Here is a 6413-nt window from a genome sequence, read left to right as displayed (position 1 = left end):
GTGGGGACCATGACCTTGGGCAAGTGGCTCTCTGCAGCTGCAGCAATCCTGAAGGGAAGGATCTGTCAGCTGTGGGCTGTGGGCCTCCTGCTGCCAGCACCATTGTCTGGGCAACACTGAAGGGGGATGTGGGCAGCACTTGCCAGTGCCCACCACAGCCCTGCACCAGGGCCTGAATCACCAGGTTGAAAAGCCTCTGCTTGCAAAGAGCTCAGACTTCATCATGTGACTGGGAGACAGGGACGGACACAACCCATTTTCATATAATATGGCAATTACTGTAATTGAAGTGTGCTTAAAATGTCAGCATGGGTTTGTGTATAAGTATGTAGAAAGGATTATTTATAATTACATGGGTTTTAAATTAACTTTTAAAACAAAATATTTTGAGGTCTATTTTTCCTAAGTCTGTACTCAGCTACAGCTCTTATTGTTCTATTTACAAATCCACTAAATTTTAAATAAAAATGAAATGATCATTTTCCATGAGACTTTTGAATAATCCATCAATTCAAGATGAACACATTTAATTCTCTCTAAAAAGTCTATTTTATACACTTAGCTAAATTTACTAAATATTTTAAGTTATATTCATATATTAATATATGTTGTTTCTTCATTAATGCCTTTAAATGCCTCATGACCTTCTGGAATATTTAAATAACTGTAGTAAATTGACTTAATTTATAAATATCAGGCTAACATTGACAGCTTCACTAAACTTACTCAAATAATTTTACAACTTTCAACCTTAAAATCACAGGCCTAAAATCAGTTATTAGGGGGTGCCCAGGTGGCTCAGTCATTAAGTGTCTGCCTTCGGCTCAGGTCATGATCCCAGGATCCTGGGATCAAGCCCCGCATCTGGCTCTCAGATCGGTGGAAAGACTGCTTCTTTCTCCCTCTTCCTCTCCTCCTGTTTGTGTTCCCTCTCTCACTGTGTCTCTCTCTGTCAAATAAATAAATAAATAAAATCTTTTAAAAAATCAGTTATTTGTTTTAAATTGGTTTCTTTAACAAATATATTGCAAGGGAATTTTTTAAAATATGAAGTGATTAGCCATGAATTAAAACTTGAAGAAAGAACTAATCATTATTTGTAGGCCTTACTTGGCTTCAATTCAAAACAACGGAGAAAACCCTTAACAAAACATTTATAGCATTCATGTGACAGAAACCTGAACACTGACTGAACACTTGTTGTTACTAAGGGAGTATTAGTACTTTTTCTACATATACAATGTGATGTGACATCTGAGATTTGCTTTCCAATTACGTGGTAGGTGAGAAGTTGATGTAGAAGGGGAAGGTTTGTCCTTGAGTTCATGGTAATTGTTGGGCTAGGTGATAGGCTCATGCAGGCTCATTGGACTATGCCATAAATATTTATATTTGGTTGAAATTCTGCATACTAAACAATCTTCAAAATTTAAACTGGAATTTTAATGCCAATTTCTGAGATTCCTTAAGATATCATATTTTCAATAAAAACCTATGAAATAATAAATTCACAGATTGTCCCTGTGTACACAAACCATATTCTTTACTAATCCAAAAGCATGAATGACAGGGATATGGTTTGTTTCACCATCTCTTCTAAAGTTACGTAATGTTGAAATGATATCCACTGGGGAGTGGGGCTCACTCCAGGGAGTCAGCATTGTTTTAAAGCCCCACAGGTGATTTTGTGGGGTTGCCAAGGTTGAGAACATTGTTGAAATACAGCAAGAGAGTCTTCTGGAGGGCTTGTTATGCTGGGTGTTGGGCCCTGCCCCCAGAGGTTCTGATCCATGGGTTTGGGTAGAGACCCGAAGGCTTGCATTTCTCACAAGTTCTAGGTAATGCTGATGCTTTTGGTCCAGGGACCCCAGTTTGAGAAACACTGTTGCAAGGCAAGTAGGTTTACTACCTAAAGAGAGTGGAAATACCTAGGTCAATAGCTCAGGTCCATTACACTGATAGTGTCTCGTGTGGACTGAAGTTGCTTTCTATGACCAAGCATACGAATGTGTGTGTGTGAGGTTGGGGGGAGGATTCCTATTCATTTGGGCTTTTGCACTCCTTGTCCTCTGTGTTAAAATCACACCCTCAAGTCATTGTATCTTCTAAGAAGGGCTTAGGAAAAGCATAGATAACTTCCTTTATCCTTCCAGCTTCTTTCACTGCCTACCTGGACTTTCCATATTTTTAGCTCTCTTAAGACATTTTAATGTCTTCTACTCTAGACAGAAGGCATTTGAATGCAAGAGTTTAGGGTCCTGAATTTCCTCATAGTTTGTCTGATGTTGTCATTGAGTTTTAGCATTACAGTCTGCCTGGGGAATCAGGGAAGTCTTTCAGAGGAGGTGGCTTTTAGGTGAGCCTCAAGGAATGAATAAGAGTATGGCAGGTGGACAAAGGAAGCACAGGCAGAGAGAATGGTCTGTTATTTTCATAAGTTCTGGTATGTTAAATGGGGTGTGTTGAGGGTTGTAGGAGGAGGGAGGAATGAGAGATGAGGCTGAGCAGACAGGCAGGCAGGGACCAGGTATCGTGGAGGGGGCCTCATATGACATGCAAGGGAAAAGTTAGTTAGGGAACTAGTGAATACTACATCAAAAACTGATGAAGTACTGCATGGTGACTAACATAACATAATTTAAAAAAATGAAAAAAAAAAAAGAATTTTGTACAAAAGAGTGACCCTATGGGATTTGCATGTTGGAAAGATTATCCTGGCAGCTGTGTGGAGGTTGGACTGGGGATCATGCCCAGAAGCAGGAATTTACCAACAGGGAGATTATTTGAGTAAAAGCGATACATGAGTACCTGTCCAGGGTATTTGTAGCAGAGATGGGAAGAGAAGACAATGATAAAGGATGGATATGCTTGCATGCTGATAAGAGGGCATGTATGTGTTTGTAATCTGCTTTGTCCTGAAAGTATTTAAGGCAGCTTAGTTAAATGCATAAAACTGAAACAAAAATAAAATCTTTAACACATGTAGAAGAAAGCAGAACAAACAGAAAAGCAAAATAAAGAAGATAAGATGAGCCATGAAAAAAGTTCACATTGGGGCATTTAGGTCCTTATGTTTGCCCAAGGTGGGTCATGAACTTGTCTGACTTTCTAGAAATCAGTCAAAAGGGAGGCTCTGTCCATTACTTGACTCACAGAAACCATAATGTAAAAGCACTCCAGCAACTTGGGAGGAACACTAAGGGACTAGTTCTGAAAATAAAGAAGTTTCTCCCAAGGAGCCTCTGATGGAGGAAAAGGGTTGATGGAGCAAACCAAAGTCTTAATGTCATAGAGTAAAGGGATCTGGTTTTCTAAGAAATGGTTCCTATGGGTAGAGAGTCAAGAATTTGGACAGAAAGATGGGGATTGCTCACTGTCTTTCCCTTCCATGAGGGGCCTGATAGGCAGCTACCAGGCTGAGCTCTCAGACTTGCAAACATCAGTCCTGTCAAGCAAGGGTGGATGCCTTTCTAGAGATAAAACAAAAAAACAAAACAACAACAACAACAACAACCAACAATAACAGTAAAGATCAGAGAGGTTCTGGAGGAACACAAACCATAGCCAAGCAGATGTGGAAGATTGAGCCAAGGATTTGGTGTCTTATAATCCAGAAAGCTGAGGGACTGGTTAGCAAGTTAGACCAATGGCTTGGGTAAACAGGTTGAACAGTTATGTAAAAGCAAACAAAGCAAGAGAGGAAGCGGCTTTGAGGATTGGGTGATAGTGAGAGAAATTGTGAGTTCACTTTGGGGCCACACTAAGTATGATACTCCTGAAAATATAATCAGGTTTTTTATGGTTTAGTTTTGGTCTTCATGTGCTGTAGGTGCCTCCTCCCATACCCATTTGGCCTACCAAGGAGGTCATTGGTAACTGTCGCCCTGGGCACCCATTGTTTCCTGTCCTAGAGTGTTTTCTTCTTGATGGAGCTAGGTAGGTTGGAAATATTATGAGTTACTGTTTCAGGAGTGACCTTCTGCCAATAATGGACAGGACTTGGTGAATAAATGCCAAAATTCCCGCCCTTCCAAGTGGATAGTTCTTAGGTATGTTCCTCACAGTGTCTTAGGCATCCTGTGGATCTCCAACAGGACTGACTGCCAGTTGCCCACAGTGGTGACCCACTCATCATTGAACTCCTTATTGGCTTTCCCACTCTGAATGGAGCTTCCTGGGGTCACTTTTCAATTATTCAGTTGCATGCAAATCCTTATCTGAAGGCTGTTGCTGGCTTTTTAAAAAGATTTTATTTATTTGAGAGAGAGAAAGAGAAAGAGCACAAGCAGGTAGAGGGGCAGAGGGAGAAGGAGAAGCAGATAGCCTACTGAGCAGGAAGCCCGACACGGGGGTCAATCTCAGGACTCTGAGATCATAACCTGAGAGGAAGGCAGAAGCTTTACCGACTGAGCCACACAGGTGCCCCAACAGATCAGCTCTTTACAGTATCCATATATGCTAGTCCTTTCTAAGGCAGTTCCTGAGCAGCAGAGGCCGAGATGGGGATTCCCATTCATGATTTCATTCATTCATTCATCCATCCATCTATCCATGCATCCATCCATTCATTCATTTTTAGATCTATTTATTTATTTATTTAGAGAGAGCTTGTGTGCACAGAGCATGGTGGGGGTGGGGAGGAGGGGCAGAAGGAGAGAGAGGAGTGAAGCAGACCCCAGCTGAGTGGGGAGCCCAAGGTGGGGCTTGATCCCACACCCATGGGATCTTGACCTGAGCCAAAATCAAGAGTCAGATGCTTAACCAACTGAACCAACCCAGGCACCTCCTTGTTCATGATTTATTGGGGCAGTCATCCCCAATAAGAGAAGAGGAATTGGGGAAAAGGAAGGGCAGGGATAAAAAGCTAAGTAAGGATGCTTGTATCAGGTAGCCATTTGCATCAGCCTGATCCCACAGGGAGTTCTGGAATGCAAATTGAGCTGTTAAAGTTGATTCTCACCTTAAAACCAGGAAGCCAGCCTTTTGTGTCCTCTGTGCCAGTAGGTGTGTTAGCTGAGGTCTGGGGAAGCAGGTAGGGTGTACAGCCTCCTGGAGCCAAAGACCTCCCTCTTAGTCACCTCCCAGTGGAGGCTCTCCTTGGCTCTGGGCAATTCTCCTTTTTTTTTTTTTATTTGTTTATTTACAGCATAACAGTGTTCATTGTTTTGGCATCACACCCAGTGCTCCATGCAGTACGTGCCCTCCCTATTACCCACCACCTGGTTCCTCAACCTCCCACCCCCTCCACCCCCCTGCTGCCCCTTCATAACCCTCTGGTTGTTTTTCAGAGTCCATAGTCTCTCATGGTTCATCTCCCCTTCCAGTTTCCCTCAACTCCCTCTCCTCTCCATCTCCGAATGTCCTCCATGTTATTTGTTATGCTCCACAAATAAGTGAGACCATATGATACTTGACTCTCTCTGCTTGACTTATTTCACTCAGCATAATTTCTTCCAGTCCCGTCCATGTTGCTACAAAAGTTGGGTATTCGTCCTTTCTGATGGAGGCATAATACTCCATTGTGTATATGGACCACATCTTCCTTATCCATTCATCCGTTGAAGGGCATCTTGGTTCTTTCCACAGTTTGGCGACCGTAACCATTGCTGCAATAAACATTGGGGTACAGATGGCCCTTCTTTTCACTACATCTGTATCTTTGGGGTAAATACCCAGCAGTGCAATTGCAGGGTCATAGGGAAGCTCTATTTTTAATTTCTTGAGGAATCTCCACACTGTTCTCCAAAGTGGCTGCACTAACTTGCATTCCCACCAACAGTGGAAGAGGGTTCCCCTTTCTCCACATCCTCTCCAACACACGTTGTTTCCTGTCTTGCTAATTTTGGCCATTCTAACTGGTGTTAGGTGGTATCTCAATGTGGTTTTAATTTGAATCTCCCTGATGGCTAGTGATGATGAACATTTTTTCATGTGTCTGATAGCCATTTGTATGTCTTCATTGGAGAAGTGTCTGTTCATATCTTCTGCCCATTTTTTGATATGATTATCTGTTTTGTGTGTGTTGAGTTTGAGGAGTTCTTTATAGATCCTGGATATCAACTTTTTGTCTGTACTGTCATTTGCAAATATCTTCTCCCATTCCGTGGGTTGCCTCTTTGTTTTGTTGACTGTTTCCTTTGCTGTGCAGAAGCTTTTGATCTTGATGAAGTCCCAAAAGTTCATTTTTGCTTTTGTTTCCTTGGCCTTTGGAGACATATCTTGAAAGAAGTTGCTGTGGCTGATATTGAAGAGGTTACTGCCTATGTTCTCCTCTAGGATTCTGATAGATTCCTGTCTCACGTTGAGGTCTTTTATCCATTTCGAGTTTATCTTTGTGTACGGTGTAAGAGAATGGTCGAGTTTCATTCTTCTACATATCGCTGTCCAGTTTTCCCAGCACCATTTATTGAAGA

The sequence above is a fragment of the Meles meles genome, chromosome 5, assembly GCF_922984935.1.
Source record: "Meles meles chromosome 5, mMelMel3.1 paternal haplotype, whole genome shotgun sequence".
Lineage (NCBI taxonomy): Eukaryota > Metazoa > Chordata > Mammalia > Carnivora > Mustelidae > Meles > Meles meles.
This window is presented reverse-complemented; position numbering follows the sequence as displayed.